Below are 20,893 nucleotides of genomic sequence, written 5' to 3'. Positions count from 1 at the left end.
GGTTCATGCAAACTCTGATTTGAATGTGGGATTTGCAGCTTTGACCTGATTGCTGCAGTGTTCCCAGCAACGGGCAGTCTTTTTTAACACAGACTTAATTATATGATAAGGCCCCGGCTGCCCATCGCCTGCAAGCTAATTTCTGTTATCCTAATCTTTGTTTGACCTTGCCAAACCTGTTCGACCAGAGATAACAATAGGGTGAGTGCTCACAATCCTTCTGTCTTCAGCTCTCTCCTTTGCCTTGCTAGGACTTATTTCTGTTGCAAATTTCCACTTTGAATTCTCTGAATGAACAACTCCTTGGTTCCCTGGATATTTGATTTACAGTCTTTGCAGGAAAAGGATACCCTGGTGTCATCATCCTCTTTTTCTCTGCTGTGGAAGACTGTTCTTCTAGACCCACAAAGATGTCAACACCTCCTGGCGATGTACAGGACTGAAACCAATTTAACCGGGGCAGTAAGGTATGCTTTATGCTGTTCATCTGCTTCAGTAGTCTCATTGGCATTTCACTTCTGAAAGGGCAAGTTAACTCTATCCTTACCAGCAGCTACATTTCGTTCCCTTTCCTTTCCCAGGGTTTCATTAAAGCCAAGGCTAAACTAAACGCTATAAGCTAGGGGTTGACTTCTGCTAGTATCCTTGGGGGCAACAGCAGATTTCCAGAACATTATAGTTTAGTTTTTTAATTTAAGCATTAGATTCATATCCCCCTCTTTATTCCAAAGGATCAAAGTGAATTACATGGGTTTTATCCCCCCACTCCACCCCAAACAATCCTGTGCTGTGAAGGGGTCTGAGGGTAGATTTGAATCGGAGTTTCCCCAGGCTCAGTCCAACCCAATGACTACATCACATTGGCTTTAAAAGGGCCTCAAAATGTAAACTGCCGAACTATTGCAATGTTGCCAGATTGTGAGAGAGTTAAGGATTTTTTGTGAGATTGTATGAGATTTTGGCATTCTTGCACAAGATCTAAGAGGAGTAGAATGGTGAAAAGTGAGCTGAGGGAGACCCAGATTTAAGTCCCCACACATTCAGAGCTTAGTGGGTAATGTTGGGCCAACCAACTTCTCTCATCCCACACAGTTCTCTCACAGAGTTTTTGTGGTGAGGACAAGTGGGCATGCCACCTTGTACTCCTCAGGGGAATGGTGGGCTATAAAAATAATAAATATATAGAACAAACAGGTAAAGAAAGTCTTATGAGAGTTAGCAATCATGCAAACTTTCTGGGAATCAGGCCCATTGCTTGAGAACACACAGTGACAACTAGACAGGAAATGTAGTTGACCTCTGTTGTAATCCATTTCCTGTAATAGTCTCTTAATGGCCTTTTAAAAACAACCAAGGAAAGCAATTTTGGAAGAGTGAATCTGGAGTAGAAAAGAGAGCTTAGTCCTCAACCCTTCTCCCCTTGTTACTTTTCTACTTAAAACTACTCCTTCCTTAGAATGTAAGAACATAAGCTGTGCCCTCCTGCCTCAGACCCCTGGCCCATGTAGTCCAGCAGTCTGTTCTCACAGTGGCCAACTGACTGCATAAGGAAGTCCACTAGCCTCCCAGAGCAAACGGCCTTCAGGGCAGTCCCACTGCCATCAAAGCTAATAGCTGTCATTCCCCAGGACTTCCATGAATTGGACCAACCCTTTGTAAGTCATTACTATCATAGCACTTTAAAACCCCCTGCTTATCTGTCTTTTACTACCTGGAGTAATAAAAATAGAAAATATGGATCAATTCTGAGAAGGAAAATAGTCTGGAGAAAAATATTCCAGTAGTGCTGGATTGTAGCTTTCAGATGTTTACTTTTGGGGAGAGAGGGTAGCATTTACTCTCCAGGTATAGTCCTGGTCAAATGGACAGCTAGAATGTGGATATTTTAGCCTCAGCATTTTATTAACGGCCCAGATGATCTCCTGCTTGCCCCAATGCAGGGGTGGGCAAAACTGTGCAACCAACAGAGGTGCCCAGCATTTTGAGGCCGATTGAGAATTGGCGTATGGGTGCGGCTTGCTTTTTAGAAGGGGTTTGGTGGCTTTATTTTTCATTTTTTCTTTGTACTTGTCAGATACCTATTTTAGGGCTTATGTGACTACTTTCACTTGGTTCCTACTTCAAAATGGCTGAAAAATATACCATCTATTTTTGGCCATCATGATCAAAAGGGACAGTTTAGCTCATTCATTCATTCATTCATTCATTCATTCATTCATTCATTCATTCATTCATTCATACAATCAGTGGTTCCAACATAATCACCATTGAGAGCTCACAACAGATCCTGAGATTGCATAGTAAAGGTGAGTCTATGAATCACTGTCTCTTTATCAGTGTATGTATGTGTGTGTGTGTGCATGTGTGTACACACCTTTACAGTTTGCCTGAGCATGGTAGCTTGGCCTGATCCCTGCTGAGTTGGGAAGAACATGCTGGCAAACTCTACCACTGGTTCTAAAAAGTCAATTTGCTGAACCTCCTAAAATCACATTATGTGACATTTGTGCCTTCTGATTATTTACAATGTTGTGCTGCACCCCTGCTAGTTGACACTGCTGGGTCACCTAGCCTTTGTCATCTATCCAGGATGCATACAATTTTTGTATTTGTCACCAAGTTCTGCAAAATCCCACACAGATTTGAATCAGGCAGATCCAGTTCCATTTTGGAATTCAAATCTCCTGAATGGGTGTTAACGTGAAAATAGTCCCATTTCTTCCTTTTTCTTGTGTAACTTCCTCCTTTGGGTGTAAAAGTAAACGTATATTATTTTCTTAACAAAATGGGGACATAGATCAAGATTAAAATTATTTTTTCTGCCTGGGTATAAACCTCCTACCCAGTGATTATAAACACTGAATTAAGGAAATAATCCAAATCCCCACCTCAAATAATTGCATGTGTTCCATTTATCAATTTCTCTACAGTTTTCAACATACAGAGTTCATTTGCATAAGGCTGCAAGCTTTCCACTTGACAAGATGCAGTTATCTTTTGAAGCACTATATTAAATGAGAGGCAGAGAACTTACAGATAACAGCATGCCAAATCACTTAAATCTATTTCTAACTGTTCTAGTTATGAACTTGGTAGAAAAATATATATGCAGCAATAATTATTATGGAAAACAAAATGGTGGCAAAAATGTCTGTTGGATTATGAGAATGATAGAAGTTTCTATTTAAAATAAAACATCAAGGGTGTCTTAATTTGTGTGAAAACTCAGATCTCAGATAATTTTCAGAATGTACTACAAGAAGAAATGAGGCTTCAGGCCCAAGTTAAAAGAGAGTCAGGATAAGGTTGGGGTTAAGGAACTGGACTTGGATTAGGGAAACCCAATTGCAAATCCACCCTGAAAACTCACTAGGTCTTAGCCCCACCCTATCACACAGGATAGTTGCGGCTGCAGCGAAAAATTGGAAGAGAGTTCTATATGTCTCTTATGTTTCTGGAAGAAAGCTGAGTTATATATTTCTTGCGCAAGCAAACAAATCAATATTAAAATAGTTGGCAAAAAATTAAAATTAATTATATAAATTGCTATTAGTTAATACGATAAAGGCAATGTGGATTTCTAAAGCTGCCATGTCATTATGCAAAACATTTTACTCTTTTCTCTAATTTTCTCCCTGCTTATCTTTTCATTGCCTGTCTTTTTCCAAGGAGTTGAAAGTCATTCACACGGTTTTCTCCTCTTTCTTTTTATCTTGAAGCTTATCCTACAGAGTGGGTAAGGACAAGGAGGAGAAGTAATGGCTGGGTGGAATCAGGATTTGGACCACTCTAAAAAACCAAACTGCAGGGGGAGATTGATTTGCTCAAAACAATACAACCTTGATTAATGTATCTATGATGGCCAAGGGTTTACTCCAAGGATGTGTGATATTTATTTGTTTTATTAAATTTATCACTATGCTTAACGAAGGATACTAGCTGCAAGAATGACTGATATTAATATAACTAATATAAATGCACAGCTATGATGGTGTACACAGATGCTGATGATGTCTTGTGGATAGCAATGTACGTTTATGGAATGGGGCAACATCCATTCACTTACGCCAGCATTTCCCAATCCTGTGCTTTCCACGTGTGCTGGATCTATCAATTCCATTGTCCCCAAGGGCAGAGCATGACAGAAGTAGAAGTCAAACCGTTGGGAACACATTATGTAAGGTTGCCCTATCCCACATCTTACCCCTCTACAATGTCATCAGCTTTGCATAGTCATCTGTGTTGGGAATAGTGCCTGCTAATCAGTTCCAGGGTCAGCATTTACTCAAATTCAAACAAATTGCTTTCTTAGTAGGCCATTTTAGGCAGGATGGATATCGTTTAGTTGTAACTGGCAACTTGTAGGACTAGAACATAATGTTAGACTTCAACAAGACGATGAAAAACAGACATAGGACGAGTTGTTTTTCCAGCTAAAAAGTTTTCTTCCAAGATCCTGCTCCCTCCCAAGGACTACAGCTGCTGTTGCCTTGGGATGTTATGACAATATTCCAGCAGAGTTTTTAAAGAATCTGCACTTTTTGCTAGATTAGTTCCTGCCCCTGGTGAGACTAGATATGAGCAAAAAAGCTCTCTTCTGTAGCACTGTTGATTGAAGAATTAATAGCTGGCTTTGGCAGAATAGTTGTGAAACGGAAGGAAGAATCCATAAATTGTAAGGCACTTTTTTTTTTTAAAAAAAGGAAAGAAACAGTTACTGCCAGCTGATTTTTTCCTTTTCTCCACATCCAGTATGAATGGGAGGAATCAACTACTCTTCCCTGGGGTGCCTGGTTCCAACTGGCTAGTTAGCAGAGTGTGAAGAAAAGTCCATCTGCCTTTCTGATTCTAAAATAAAACCATACTTTTATTTTATTTTAAACCAGACAAGCTTTTAAAGAACAAACTGCTCTCAAGTAGATTCTTGAGAACTGGTAAGGTTTGCTCTGTTAGTAAATGTGCTTGGGAAGCAAAGCCAAGACAAAATAAATGTGTGTGTTTGTTTTTTTTTGCCAAAACAGAGAACATGCATTTTGCCAAGCACACGAGACATCAAATTGCCCAGTTGTTCACAAGAGGTTTCATCTACTCTCCTCCATGCACATGCAAAGAGAATAAGAAAACAAGGTGCTGTCTTTTACCCAGACAACAGGGTATCTCAGAGCTCATCACCAAGGTGATTTCTTCCGGTTCTCTAGATGGGAGGAAGGTGGGTTGATATAGTTCTGCTAGCACCACTACTTACCCTCAGGTACAAGGTTGGTTAGTGGCACACAGCTCAATACTGGTTAGTTTCAGGGCAGTGCTTGGTGGGGTCTCTTCTGGCTTCTCCCCTCTCTCCCTGCATCACCATTTGATTCCCTAAAGGGAGGAGATCAACACCTGGGCAGGTAAGCTAGATAATACCCGATCATCATGGGCTACTTTGAAAAACGTTTAACCAAAGGAAGTTACGTTCCCATGGCTAGGACTTCTCTGTGATTTCAAACCCTCCCACCCACTCCCTTATCCTGCTGCAGAAGGGCGGGACACGAGGGCAGATTCTTCGTTCACTCAGCCGAGAGCGATTCCATCCACATCTAGGCAGAGTAATCCTGATCAATGTTGCCCTCTCCTCTTACCCCTACAGCTTCTTTACCTCCTTTGGAAAAAACCTTGATTGGGGGGAGGGGAAAATTGTCCAGACAACTCAGATCCCACCTAGAATGGGAATCAGGAGATGCTAAATTAGCAGTTAGTGCTGCCCTTTTTGCTGCAATCATATCCTCCCACTGTAAGCCCTGCAGAGTTCTGAGAAGAAGCTGGGGGCTGCAGCAAATGCCAGGAGCTCCTAAGGGGAGGGGTGAAAAAAAAGGGTTTTTTTGAATGGAGTGAAAAAAAGGCTCACTCTGATCAATGGACTAGGCTTACCCAGACACAGAATGCTATATGTTTAACTGGACTCCTTGTTCAGTAATTCAAACAATCCGTTTCTTTCCTTTCTATTAATCCCCCCTTCATACACCCATGTTGAGACTAGCAGCAGACAATATTTTGAATTTACCCTGTATTATTTTGCCATGCTGAGTCTGAATCTAGGGCATTCTGCCACTAAGGACTCTTGCAACACCTCTCTGGAAGAACTCTTATCAGAGAATTACGGTCTAGCAGGATCTACGCAGGAACTTCCTAAGGATATTTGTAAGTTCTTTGGAATTTTGAAAGTAACTTTTCATTCCTTCTGCTAACAAGACTGCTCCCTCTGGGATATTCCTGTTACGTGCTACAGTTTCAGCAGCACCTGAGGGTATAACAGGATACCAAGTATGGATTTAGACTGCGTGCAGATAAAATGCCATGTATGTTTGTTTAATCTTTTTAAATAAGCCCCAGTTAGCTGGGTTTACATGGCACAATTTATATAGTACATTAAGCCAACAGTAACCATCATCATCATCATCATCATCTATTAGTATGATTTTCTATCTGGGTAGCAGGGTTCATACTAAGTCAAAGCCAGATAAAATTCATGAAAGCGTGGTATGAACTAGACATTGCTGTGGCTCTGGAGGCCTCAAGATTCAAAGGCTGAAAGATGCTTCAAGTGGCCACTCAAGTAGTCAGCTTTTTAAACCAGGTAACTCTTTTGTCTGAAAAAGATGCAGTTGCTTTAGATGTTCAGTTAACATCCCTGCACACTCTCAGGGTGTTTATGGCCTTCAAAACCTAAGTCTTGGGCACTGGCAGGTTATGGTCAGAATGTGGTGAAATTCATTTTGTCTTCTTCCTATGTGAAATTTATGGGAGAAGTTAATTGTAGCCTATTGAAATGGGTCTTAAATGACTTCCTCAAATTGAGAAGTAATGGGTGTTAAATGTTTGCATTTCAGTTAAAAAGCTGCCCCAAAGAAGAAAGTTAAGGAACTGTGTATGAACCCTTTTTTGACTTACCACCTCATAGTAATAGCAAGCCACAGAGAGACTGCGTTTAAGATACTTTAATCCTGAAAGATCTTTGGTAGTCACAGCCTTGATCATCTTCAGAAATGGAGCCATTAGTCTCCCCCATGAAAGAAAATATTTTTGGCATCTATCAGATACAGTCGCTTGACTTTGCTTGGAGTTGGACTCTGGCTGGACAGATCCTTTACAAGTGACTGAGACACATCTGAGCCCTGTTATCTGAGAGGAGTCTAAGCTGGTGGATCCTGAGGTAGTGGGCAGGGTCCTCATGGCTGTGAGCTCAGCCACCTGTGTTTTGGACCCATGTCCCTCCTGGTTGGTTAAGGTCTCCCAGGTGGTGGCATGTGGCTGTGTCTAAGCGGTAGTTAATGCCTCTTTGCAGGAGGGGGTGGTAACACCTCCCTTGAAAAAGGCGGTGGTGCATCCCCTTCTCAAGAGGCCATCCTTGGACCCAGCCATGTTAGGCAACTTTTGTCCAGTCTCCAACCTTCCCCTTTTGGGGAAGGTTGTTGAGAGGGTGGTTGGTATGCAGCTTCAGAGGGCCCTGGATGAAGCAGATTATCTGGACCCTTTTCAGTCTGGGTTCAGGCTGGGGTATAGCACTGAGATAGCATTGGTCATGCTTGCTGAAGACCTTTGGAGGGCTCAGGACAGGGGTGATGCAACTGTCCTGGCTCTCCTGGATCTCTCGGTGGCTTTCGATACCATTGACCATGGTATCCTTCTGGACTGGCTCCAGGGGTTAGGAGTGGGAGGCACTGGAGAGGTCAAGCCCTAGGGTCCTGCAATGTGGGGTGCCTCAGGGCTAGAGTCATCTACATGAAACCACTAGGTGAGGTCATCCAATGGCATAGGGTACAGTATCATCAGTATGCTGATGATACCCAGCTATACATCTCTACCACTAGCCCTGGTGATTCTGTTGCAGTGCTGTCTGAGTGCCTGGAGGCTGTAAGGGTCTGGATGGGGAGGAACCAGCTTTGGCTCAACCCTGGCAAGATGGAGTGGCTCTGGGCTTTTGGTCCCCAGGTCTGGTGATTTGTCATCTTTGCCTCTGGACAGGGTTGCACTCCCCTGTACCAAGCTGGTATGCAAGATGGGGTCCTCCTGAATTCACAGTTCCTGCTTGCTGAGCAGGTGGCAGCTGTAACTAGGCGGGCCTTTGCACAGATCCATTTTGTGTGCCAGTTGTGCCCTTTCCTGGACTGGGAGGCCTTGCTCACAGTCACTTGCACCTTAGTCCGTTTGGATTACTGCACGTGCTTTACGTGGGGCTGCATTCGAAGATCACTTGGAAGTTACAACTGGTCTAGAATGCAGTGGAGCACACAGTACAGTAGAGTCTCGCTTATCCGACATAAACGGGCCGGCAGAACGTCAGATAAGTGAAAATGTCAGATAACACACAGTAACGATTGAGTGCAGTAAAAAAAAAAAACCAACGAACTGCTGCGCCTGTTGCAATCGATTTTTGCGTTGCAGCGCCACACTGTCAGGAGCAACAAGAAAGAGTACACTCACACTCGCAAACAAGCGGCACACTTTTCTTGTCGACGATTTATGTGTGTTGTGTTTTTTTTAGGGGCGTTGGATAAGACGGAATGTCGGATAAGCGAAGGTCGGTTAAACAAGACTCTACTGTATTGTGTATTCATAAGTTCACTCATGTTACACCTCTAAAGTGCAAGCTGCACTGGCTCCCAGTTTCCTTCTGGGTGCAATTCAAGGTGCTGGTTATCACCTTTAAAGCCTTACATGGCAAGGACTTGGTTGTTTGTGGGGCTGCCTCTCCCTAAGAATATCTGCCCATGCCACTAGATCAGATAGGTTAGGCCTGCTCCAGGTCCCTCCCCTGAAATCCTGCCATCTAGTGGGACCACAGAAGCGTGTCTTTTCCGTGGCTGCCCCTACCTTACGGAACACCCTCCCCCCAGCAATTCAGCAGCCCCCCACCCCTTTAGTCCTTTGGAAGGCCATCAAGACCTGGCTTTTTGCCAAGTGCTGGGATAGGGTGGGATAGCACAGAAGAGAAAGAATGGAATGAGAATAATTGGAGCTTGCTGAGAGGCATGACTGAGGCGCAGGATGTTTGTTTTTGTCTGATCATTTTACTGTTTCATGGTTATGTTTTACAGTTACTGATTTTACTGCTGTTGTGAGCCGCCCAGAGTTGTTTAAGACTCTTAACAAACAAACAAACAAATAATAGTATCTTTAAGAAAGTCCCATTTCACTCAGTAGGGGTATTCCTTAGTGGCTTTATACAAAATTGAAATCCTATAACAACTAAAATTGAAGGAAAACACCCTGAGTTTAGTGCATGTTATTTTAAGATGAGCACAGGATTGCCCTGAAATATATTTGTCTCTCTATAGCCTTCAAATATTTAAGTTTACAATTTTCCAAAAAACTTTCAACTGCCTTTATGCTGTAATTTGCAGTTCCCATGGTTTTATATCCAAGTGAAATAATCTCACTTGTCAGCTGTTACCTCATACTTCTTAAACTTTGTAATGAAAACACGGGCACTCTTCTGGAAATGGTTAGCATAACAGTCAGCATTCTCCAGATGTGTGGGGACTACACCCTCCATCATTCGCAGCCAGAAAGACCCCAAAACATCTGGAGAGCACCTGGGGAGTGGCTGCTGCTGAATACATTTATGTCGAAATAACTCTTGAACTCATTTGAGGCTGTGGAGTGAACTAGCGTAGGAGCCCTTGGATCAGCTTTTGAGCTAACAAGTTACAATGCAAAAATTAGCATGTTTAAGATTCATGGTCTGCAAAATAATAATCTCTCTGTGGCTCCTGCTTTTTAAAGGAAAAAAGCAGTTTGCCCTTTTGAGTTACTCCCTTAGGGTGTCATTTTGTTTCTGCTATAAAAGATGGATTGATCTGGCCCTTAATCGGTCACCTCTAGCATTGGATAAACAAGCCAAATCAATAGCTCTTTCATGCATTTTATCTCTTAAGGACCAAGGCAACCTCTTACAACCTTCCCAATTGCTGTTGTCTTTTCCACTGCCTGTCTTCATAAACATGACAAATGATTCTTTGCCGTACATAACTTGTCCTGTCACATTAAGTGAATCTGTAGCCAGAATGGTCTTTGCAGAAATATTCCTGGAAGCGATGGCTATGCTTCAAGACAATGTTTTGGTTTGAGCCTTTTGGAACCAGGAGTTTAAACCACAACTTCTACAACAATTCTGTGTTTGAAGTGGGAATCATAGGACAAACAAAGGAGATCTAAGTCCCCAAAAGAATCACAGCAACCATACAAATAAATCTGCAACAGTTGCTAGAATTAGTTATTACTAGAATTCTAGCAAGTCTAAAGTTTATATTCTTAGGTTAAAAGGGAGGAAATGTACAATAACGTACAATAATTCCTTAGTCATCAGGCCAAAGATCCCAAATCTTTTTTTTGTTGAATAAGCTGAAGTGATGCCATTCCCTCGCAAAATAGGCAGATTTGGCAAATTATTACAGAAAATGACTGAATTGTCCCATGAGATGTACTGGGACTCAGTGTTCATCTCTCTGTCTCCAAATCTGGGCTGCTTATAGTTTTCCTTCTGATTAACTTATAGTGGCAATGATGATGATAGTGGTTGTGGTAATGATGATTGTGACGAACTTTTATCAAAGACTAGATGGGTTACAAGGATCAGATGGGTTGCTGTGAGAGACTGTGGGGAGCTGGGGAAGGAAGAGAAAAGAACACCAACATAGACCACCAAGGGATGGCAGGCAAATCAGCTGACAGCTTATCTCATAAAAAGAAACTCAGGCCAAATGGGGAGAAATTTGAGAAAAGCATTTCAAAATATTCAAAGGGGCTCTACCCTAAATAATTCACTGCAAATGAAGTAGGAAATTCCTATGATGGTTTCCAAGATTCTGTATGTACCCCTGGCAAGCATTATTGAATTGAAATGCGGGTAGTGTTGCTTCTTTCCAGTTGTAGAGGGCTTAATATCTGCTCATTTATGTGCTATGCATGGAGGTGCACATGAACACATACGCACATCCCACATCTTTGTAAAGGGGTTGCCAGGGCAGAGAAGGAAGACTAGATTTACAACTTGCTAGTGATTCCAATACAGGGGAGGGTAGGTAAGATGCCTCCTCACCGATTCTACTTGTCAGGCCCCATACACGAAGTATAATCAAGGAAGCAGGAATCACAGACTCCAATAAGACGTTTTAATGCAAGAATTAGGGGTGAAGTTCAGAATCTTGGAAGCTGCAACAGCAACCTCCAGCTCTCATTTAACCGTGAGTTCACTAAGGGAGTTTCTCTCTGAATGTTTTGAATCTCTTCTTCCTGGGCATTTTGCAACCTAAGCTGCTGTTTATGAGATAAGTTACTAACAAACTCCTCTTCCATCTTTGGTTGTTTATGTCTAACATGCCTCCATTGTTTTCCCAGTTTTCTCGCATTCTCTCACCCTACTTAATATTGCTGATTTCCCATTGCCAATCACATAGAACCCCAAGGACCATGATCAGAAGTTCTGTCCCTTTTTTCAAAGAGCTCTGATGCAGATTGCTGGTTTCTTGCTGGTATCAATGGGAAACCGTTGATTTGCATCAGAAGCAATGGCAGTAGGAGAGCCACATTGTTCCCCATCACACCCAGCAATCAGTTTGGTGGGGAAGGAGCAGGAAGCTGCTCAGCTGGCTGGAGAAGAAAAGTGTGTGGTGCTCCCAGGAGCCCCTTAAAGGGCAGCCGAAGGCACCTTGTAGCACACAGTCCATTGACTCATTAATTAAACCTTGTTTCCTTATTTTATAAAGATAAAAGGGGTTGCTGAGAAGTCCAGGGATTGATGACTTTATCTGTATATTATTTCAGCAAAAAACAGAGTTGCCTTGGCAAGATTGGTGGCAATTTAACTGACATTCACAATAATAGCAGTAGTAGTAGATTGGCAATAGATTAAGGTTTATCAAAATCACTTAACTTATACTGTGATTATATTGTGGCTACCCATCTCTTTTCCTATATATTTTGGTCAGGACATTCGATTCATTTTTTAATCCTATAGCTTATGTAGGTTATCTTCAAAATACATTGTATTTTATGTAAAGTACATATACTCTGCATCATATTTCTTTGGCCCCACATAAGCCTTTTTGTTTTGGTTTGTTTCTGTGCTTAGCTATAGTTTGATTATATTTTGGTTTCAGATTCATATGGCAAACAGAGAGCTTCTAATTAGTCTCATTATTTTACTGCTGATATATTTGGGTGGGTTCCAAGAAACTGAGATTCCATCCTCAAGTAAAGCCATACATAGAGCTTCTCCTAATTTTCCCATGAGAAATACATCTAAATATACATCTGAGGATCTTTGTATATACCAGTCAGAAGGGTGTATCCCTGAATTTAAACCCTAGGGGTGTCATATTATGTTTTAGACTTATATATCCTATGTGAACAGGCAATGTATTGAAAAGCCTTTGTCCTCCAGGAAAATTGTGGCCTGTGGTTCCTGAAATGTAGAAGATTGTGGACCAGAATTGGTGAATAAATGCAAAGTACTTTCCAATAAAGGGATCATGGTGCACTAAACAATAATTCAAATCAGATGCCAAGATCAAAAAAAGCAATTTGCCTTTTTTTTTTATAATGTCCAGTGGGAGGAATTCTATAAATAGAGTGTATTTTTCTGTAAACTATTTTTTAGATGCATCCACAAATTGCCATCATATCATTCTCTAATTTCCTTCTTATAGCTAACTTAAATTAAATATATGTTATGTTAGTAACATTTTAATCCATTACCATTACTGAACCTTACTTAGGTCACAGCAGCTTGACCAATGACAACTGTACTTACCCAACAGAATCCTCAGCAAGCCACAATAACCCCAGAATGACAACAGGCATCCAATGACACCATTATGCACATGCCATGTTGCATACTTGATATGACTGATATCTGACAAAAGTATGTAAGTTGTGACCGTTGCATGATGACATTGTCCTCCCCCTTTGGGCCCAGCATACATCTATCTACCTACACATATTATAAGCTGTACTTAGCTTCCTCCAGGATGCAAAGGAGCTCTTTTTTATTACCCCATGGTACCCTCAGCAATACGTAAGTTGGCTGAAGCCCCTGAAACATGTGGAGAGTTGAGATGAGATGGATTGCACAGAGGCATCCATATTTAGAAATAATGCCATGGGCTTATCCTTGAAGGCTGTTCTTTCAAGACATAGGTCTTCACTGGTTCCTCTCAGCAGTTTACAGTAGTCTTCCTTAGTTTATATTGCTTCACCATTTTTGTGTCATTAGTCATTATAATTTTGTATGGAAACAATGAACACAACTCTACATATGTTTGATACAATGTTTAACATTGTAGAGTTTATTGACGTAGATTGCTTTATTGCCCAATGTACTTTTGGGGTCATTAACATGCTGCCCAAGAAGGCACCAGCATACTTCTGGCCTAGGCTTCTGCCAAGCTTTAGGCTACGTGTGATTTTTTACATTAAAGGAAAATAATTTTAATTAAGAAAATAAGTTTGCATGGGACAAAGAGCAATGTTAGTTTCCACCATCATTCTTTCCAAGAATGCCCCTAGTCCCCAATAAGCCCCATAAACCTGCTTCAAAAATAAATATTATGGACAGCTGCAGCTCATTGCTTGGGTTAGAAATGTGTCCACTTGCCAACCACAATTGCAAAGGCAAACAACAGTAATAGAAAGTATTTTGCAAGAGCACTCACAACAAGATTCTGGAAATACACACCCTTTTCTAACAAGGTTGAGAATCACCAGGCTAAGACAGAACCATCATAAATTGACTTGCTTTCAGGAGCAGAAATAACTTGCCATCCAGAACTGATTCACTTGAATAGAGAGAATGTCATGTTTTTCTATTCTCATCACTACAGAACATAAAGAGAACATATTTAAATCAAAATGAGCTTTGATGCTCTTTGTTTCCCTCACTAACCTATATTTAGAAGCATGGTACCTCTGATAATATGCAAAGTATAGCCTTATCAATTGACTACAGCCTTATATCCAGTAAATTTGTACAGTCCCCTTTTAAACCATCTAAGATGGTGATGATCATAGGCTTGGGGTGGTGTTTTCCATGGATTAAACAATGAGTGAAGCAGTGCTCTGGATGAGTTCTAAATGCAGAATCAAATTTTATTTATTATTTAATTATTAGGCCACCTGACTCTCAACCAACTTTGGGTGGCTTACAACTAAAAAGCCCAACAGTATTAAAAGAAAAATATAACAGACCAGAATAGCACAGTACAAAGAACCAAAACAAAGCAAATTTTTTAAAAAGGGCGGGGCTCTAAAATTACCCAGTCCCCAAGGCCTGGGAGAACTTTTGGAAAGAGAACTTAATTGGGCTCCTTCCAAAGCCTTGGGAGCAATTTTGAATTTCAAGATGCAGACGTAAAGGCTCTGCATCTGCAAATCCCCCTTCCCCAAAGCCTTGGATATAAGGAAAGAGGAGAAAACAGCTTAATGATGACTTTGTGATGCACATAAATAGCATATTCTATTTTCGTAATCCCCCAAACACTTTAAAGGCAAGTCAAGAATTCCTACTCTGAAATTCCACAGGCTTCTTCCTCTCAGAGAAGGCAATTATATAGCACTTGCAAATTTAACCTTATTCTGCCAAATTGCATAAAGTGAAAAACTAACAAGAGCCCCATAAATTATAGCTGAGAATTTAAAGATTAGACAAATGAAAAAAGCCTGCTTGTATTTATCTCAAATCTGTTTGTCTTGAATCCCTTGCCACCTAGTTTCATTACATGACCCTGAATTACAGGGCCATAAAAGAGGGAATATAACCCACTGTTCTTCTTTTTCTACATCATACATACATTTATAATGTTTTGTCATGTCTTTCCTTACTGACATTTTTTCTTAAATTAAAAAGTTCCAAACTTTGCAATCCTTAAACTACAACTCTGATTATTTTGATTTCTCTTTTTCCTCAGTGTAATGTTGTCACTCATTCAAATACAATGCTTTATAGAGGCCTCCACAATAAAATAAAAAGGGTAAATATCGACATTTTATTCATCATACATTATTGTGAAAATGGAAAAATACAAGCAATATATTTGTACTTCCATTAATCTCCCCCTGTATATATAGTTAAAAGTACTTCCTGTTAATCACATTATGTGTGACCATGGGTTGGATCAAGACTTAGTCATACTGAAATGGTTTGCAGTAGAGATTCATTGAGATAGGTAGGACTTAAGTTACTCACAGTGAACTAAACTATCACAAGTTTTAACAGGGCAAACTCGAGACAGTGTGAAATCTGAGGAAGGATAGCTACGTGTATCCCTTCCTAGTTACTAATTCTTGCACAAGTATCATTTATTTCAGTGGAGTGTCAATGATACAGTACAGAGAAGATAACAAGTTACTGAGGTTTTGAAAAGATTACTGAGATAATCTACCTGAAGCACTTAAAACATTTGACATGCTATATGTAATTTTTGGACATAAAGTGCTTTGAGGTATCTCCAGTGTGGGAACTTAAAGACATTTCATCCATTGGGGATTTTGGAATCTCTATTTTTGTAGTTTGGAGAAAACATGAAGAAAACAGAGCATCTTTCCAAAAATATCAAGAATGCTAGTGTGCAAGATACATCCTTGATACTCTAGTAGCCTGAAGAGCGGATGGATGGATGGATGGATGGATGGAATTGATTAATGTACTTTTGAGATTTGTATCCCATTATATGACTTTAAGGGAATTCTCAGAGAAACTCAATCACTGAGAATTGCATCACATGGAACATTTTGGAAAATACACATTCCCCCTCTGTAGAAGTACATGTCAAGCATAAACTTTCTAATTATCTATTTGCTCTACTTTTAAGTTGTTTCCCCCTTATTTTCTTGAGGGTTGTTTGTTTTTTTTTTGGTTTACATTGTGCTTTTGACATTCTCTACCTCATCCCCTCTCCTTGTTTTCCTTAACTGTATCCTGTTTTTATAGTCCCTGTGGAAAGTCTTTTGTAGAATATTTTTATACAGATTTTTCAAAACTTCCTTCCTGACCATCGGATCCTTTCTTCCTATGTCAGAATTAGAGTTTTTTGGCTAAACTTCTCAGGAGATGAGCAAGACTTTGCAATCCCACACATTTTAAACCAACTTCCTTTATCTGTGGTGTATATAAAACCTCATGTGCTAATAAACAATACTTTACTGTTTGTCATTAATGAAAAGAGAACATTAACATTCAAAAAAAGCTTTCACAAGATTGTCAGCATTTACAGATTGGTTTTCCCGGCTGAAAAGCAGACCAAGTTTCCAAGTGGTTTGGGATAATCTGACAAATTCAAATGAAAGTGTAGAATGATCTTTTTTATAGCTTTTCATTGGAATGCATTTTCTATAACATTCATAGTATATTATAGAAACAGAATTAAATGGATTTCTATTGCTGGTGGATCCAGAGACAGAAGAGTTACATTTTTTAAGCTAGATACGGTGGGGATCATTCTGAAGAACAATGAGTGGGTTATGCAGTGGATTAATTGCAGAAGGAGAGCCATGGCACCAAAAAAATAAAAAAAATAAAAATAAAAATCAGAAGCAGTCTGGTAGCACCTTTTCCAATCAACAATTTCATTAAAAGGCATCAGCTTTCATGAGCTGCAGCTTACTTCATCATCACTTCATCAGCTGCAGCACACAAATGCTTATGTCTTGTAATAACATTTGTTAGTCTGAAGAGATGCTCCAGGACTTTTGACCTGGTGGATTAATGTAATTCCTTCACCTGGGCCTACTATTTCCCAAACTATCCCCATGTGTTCCCACTAATCTTCCTACTAGTACTAGTACTACCACTACGTTAACTATTCCCTTTGCAACCTGCCAGTGTAGCTTCTGCTGATTAAGACAGCATGGAGAGTTCCAAGTGGACTTTCTTTTCTTGCTTAAAGCTAAAAGCCCTTTGGTTAAATCAGGTCTCTTCCAGGTATGTCTAGTATATAGTATTTAATATTTTTATTTAGTATACACTCATTTCTAAGTGTAGTGGAAAACCTATGCCACACTACAATTCCCATCCCACTTAGCCACAATGACTACTGGCCGGGGTGATGGGCATCTTACATGTGTGGAGAGCACCAGGTTGGGGAACTGAGCAATCAGAAGAAATTTTTTAGTATTCACAATCCCTCCACCATCACCACCCCACACACAGTTATTCCTTGGGCTGGAAGCAAAGTATAGGAAAATTAAGCCCCAAAATAAATTGTTTTCCTTTTGGAACTCTCTTTTGATCTCTGTGGGTTGTTGTTGTTTTCTCTGCTGCCTTGTGGAGTTTCAAAACTTTCAATACTCCAGCTGTGTGTGTGCGTTTTATCATACTTGAAGTCTGGAAGTGGTATTCGTAGATCATTATAGGTCATTTTTCAAGGTTTCTGTTCATGTTTAACCCCCGAGTTTTCCTTACAAAGGAGGAGAGGAAAAAAAACATTTTCCTGAATGTATTCTTGTGTGAGAATGAGAAATGACTCCTCGTCCTTACAATCCAGTTCTGCTCTCCCTTCTATACACTAATTGAGTCAATAGCCTTGAACCCAAGCTAGCAGATGGCAGGCATTCTTCCTTGCAATTGTCCTCAGAGGCCAGATGGAAATTTGTTTGTAGCTGGAGAGAAAGCAGTAGGGGGAGTGTGGTTGGGAAGATGTGTCAAAATGGGGAAGATGGCAGATGAAGCTTCACAATTCACTCCCTGTCCCTTTCGGACATGGACAATGCATGTACAAAGGGAGCAGGGCCATCTTGCCAATTTTGACCCTTCCCTTTTGCATACACTGTGATGTTCAGCTTTCCTAGGTTTTCATCCTGCTACCCACGCCATGTCCCCCTGCAAATATTTACCAAAACCCAGTATGGCAGAGGGAAGTGTCAGAGGTACTGCACTGTAAATATTTTCCACATTTATAAAGTATGTGCATCTTCATGAGCAATATATTTTATTAAAACCAGATGTGACGTGCCATCTTTATTATTGTGGTCAGCCATTCTAAGGGAAACCAGGCAAGGAGGTGTCAAAATGAAAGACGGACAGAAATGCTACAACGGACTTTTCCATGCAGCCAATAAATGTCTAAATTTGTTTCTCAGAGCACCTTCCCAGTAACTCTGTCCTTGCCCATTTTGAAACCTAAAGTATATAATAGAGTGTTGTTTTTTAATTTCAGTCAGGATTTAATGTGATTTTTTAAAAAAATCAAAGGGGTTGAACCAGCTTTAATTACTCCAGTGCAGAAGTGTGATATGTCTGTTCATAACACAGTGCAAGACAATTAGTTCTCAGTGTTCAAACTGGGTGGCTGTCCAGGCAGACTGCTTTGGAGCCATTGGAAAAGACAAAATACCACAGGAAATGTGCTCTTAGTTAACCACTTTTGGGATCTATGGGGTTTAGTGAGTTTTGAACATAACTGGAAGCAAAAACAATGTCTTTAAATAAGCATTAAGCAAAGGCTGGTTTCAGAATATGTTAACAATTGTTTTGCGTTGGGGAATGTAACACTTTTCATTAAATGTTTTGTTTCCTGGAATCCTGAACCCTTTCCACTGTTTTTCTACATGGCAGATGAGGAGCAACCACAAAAATATTAGCAGTATAGTAATATCATGTGAAAGAATGTTTGTGTTTCTCCTACAACTGTCCATCCAGGTTCAACCAAGTCCGGGGCCCTCTAGTGACTAAACTATATAACAGCAGTATCCACAGAGTCTTTTGGAAGTGCTACAGGGAAATAAAAACAGGTCTTTTCAGTAACTGCATTCAGCAGGAATCAGGGAAGGTGGGAAGATTCCCAAGGCATAATACATTGGATGATGACCTGTGCTATAAATTAGTTTTAATGAGCACCTCGTTCACCATATTAGAGTGCCTTATAGTCTTTCACATACTAATCTTTTATGCTCCCCTAGACCCATCTAATGCTCCTACCCCTTCCTTTAGATTCTTATATTTTATATCTTCTAGCTTTCACATTTCTTTAGATTTTTGTTTTTACTCTGATGTAATCCTCTATGCTTTTTAACGACTTACGCTACCCTCCTTCTGCTGGTCTATAACCATAATAAAGATATGATTTGAATTATATTTATGTTATGGAGATTATCCTGAACTTCATTGCCTACTAATATATTTTTAAGTTTGCAATATAGATCTGCTTTTAGATTCACTGCTGTGGGCGTTCAGTATTTTCCCACACAGAGATAAGAACAGAGAAGCAGCTGGGTTTCAGATAGGCATCTGTTTACAGATGCCTTCTGGTACATAGATGGCTGAAAGACCAGCTTCATTTTTTCCTGCCCTTTCACCAGCCTTCTTAATGAAAAGTTTTGGAAACTGAAAGCTATTTATAAAGCTTCCATATTTCCTCTTTATCTATCTATCTATCTATCTATCTATCTATATATATATTTCCCATCTCCTATGCTTTTTAGAGTATCACTGTATTTGAAAGAATAAAATTGTTGTTACTATCAATCAAGCAATCAAGCAATCAATTTTATTTCGGTCATAGACCAGCATAGCTGTTACTACCAAATGAAACTCAAAGGGCAAATCACGAAAGAGAGCAGTAAAAGGGCTGTATGAAATCTAGTACAAGTAACATGAAATCCCATCATCCTGGGTGTAGCTCATTTCTGACTAGCATCAACTCAATTCAGAAGGGCAAGGCAAGGTTAATAATATAAAATAGCAATTAAAGAATGACAATTACTTTGCAGTGAGCCTGCCACTCCCAAGATTGTGTATTCAAGTTGCTCACAAGTACTGTGCACTTGTACTTTGTATAGTAAGTGACACACCTACTTGCTATCTGTTGCAGCGCACAACCTTTGGGACTCAAATAGTTATCACTTCTTGAACTTGCCCATGGTATTGCATCCTTGAAGGTAAATGGTGACTACTAAATACATCTGATTAAGCGATGCTTAAGAGCTTATGTTGCCATTAAAGTTTCAGTCTTTACTACAATGCAAAATAATTTGTTGCAAGGCTATCCCACCTGAGGTTCTTCAAAAGTTAGTTTCCCTCGCTTTGGAAGTAAATTGTACTTACTTTTCAGATTACCTTCTTTTTGGTGAACATGTTTGTCTTCTAGGCCTAGTCTTTCAGAAGAAAAGGGGAATTTTGGGTTGAGTAAAGTGCCAGTTGTGTGAAATTCACCTAAAAGCTCTTCTTTTTAGCTCTTCTGCTTCCAACACATTCCTCCTGGGCACTTCTCCACAGCAGATTTGTTTTTCTTCACATTAACTCTGACTGGATGTTTGCGATGATGATCATGTGCCAATCAATCAATCAATCAATCAGTTTATTGCAGTCAGGGTCCAGTACAGCTAAAAAGGCATATAACATGTCTAATTAAAAAAGATATAATAATAAGTAAAATCTATATCATAATTATAATTTGGCTGCCTAAATGTCATTTATACATGAAGTCAAGCTGCCTATACTGTAGTGTAATTATTACTCTTTACATTATGATATCCTATAATTATTGATTGTTAACTATAATAAAGGTGATGATAAAATGATAATATCTAAAGTTAAAGTGTTGGTTATATAAAACTATTTACAATAAGATATTCGTCAGATTCCGACGAATCTTTAATGCTGCTGCACAGAATCTAGCTACCTGCCCTGTGAGTGTAGTCTGTTTGTCTTTAAGCAGGATCTGTAGATAGCCGGTATCAGAGCGGCCTGGATACCTATTGATCATCGGATGAATAAATTTTGTTCGAATGTCTCTATAGAATGAGTATCGAAGAAGGATGTGGCCAGTGGTTTCTACCTCTCCGGAATCACAGGGACAGAGCCTTTCAGCCAGTGGTATCTTTTTGTATTTGCCATCCAGAACAGCTAAGGGGAGCTTAG

The 20,893-nt window shown here is 40.0% G+C and overlaps 1 protein-coding gene across 1 annotated transcript in view; it reads left to right on the top strand.

The window, feature by feature from the left end:
• Positions 1-237: 237 nt before the first annotated feature.
• LNX1 (ligand of numb-protein X 1) overlaps positions 238-20,893 on the top strand; it is a 119,948-nt gene continuing 99,292 nt past the window's right edge. Inside the window, exon 1 of the mRNA XM_088130758.1 lies at positions 238-467. The gene's annotated coding sequence lies outside the window, so the exon portion shown is untranslated. The remainder of the gene's footprint in view (positions 468-20,893) is intronic.

This window comes from Python bivittatus, unplaced genomic scaffold, assembly GCF_059951505.1.
Source record: "Python bivittatus isolate LINGU-HERP-01145 unplaced genomic scaffold, Pbiv_v1 ctg000070_np1212, whole genome shotgun sequence".
NCBI classification, from domain to species: domain Eukaryota; kingdom Metazoa; phylum Chordata; class Lepidosauria; order Squamata; family Pythonidae; genus Python; species Python bivittatus.
The sequence above is the reverse complement of the archived record's forward strand: the minus strand, read 5'-3'. Positions and strand labels throughout refer to the sequence as shown.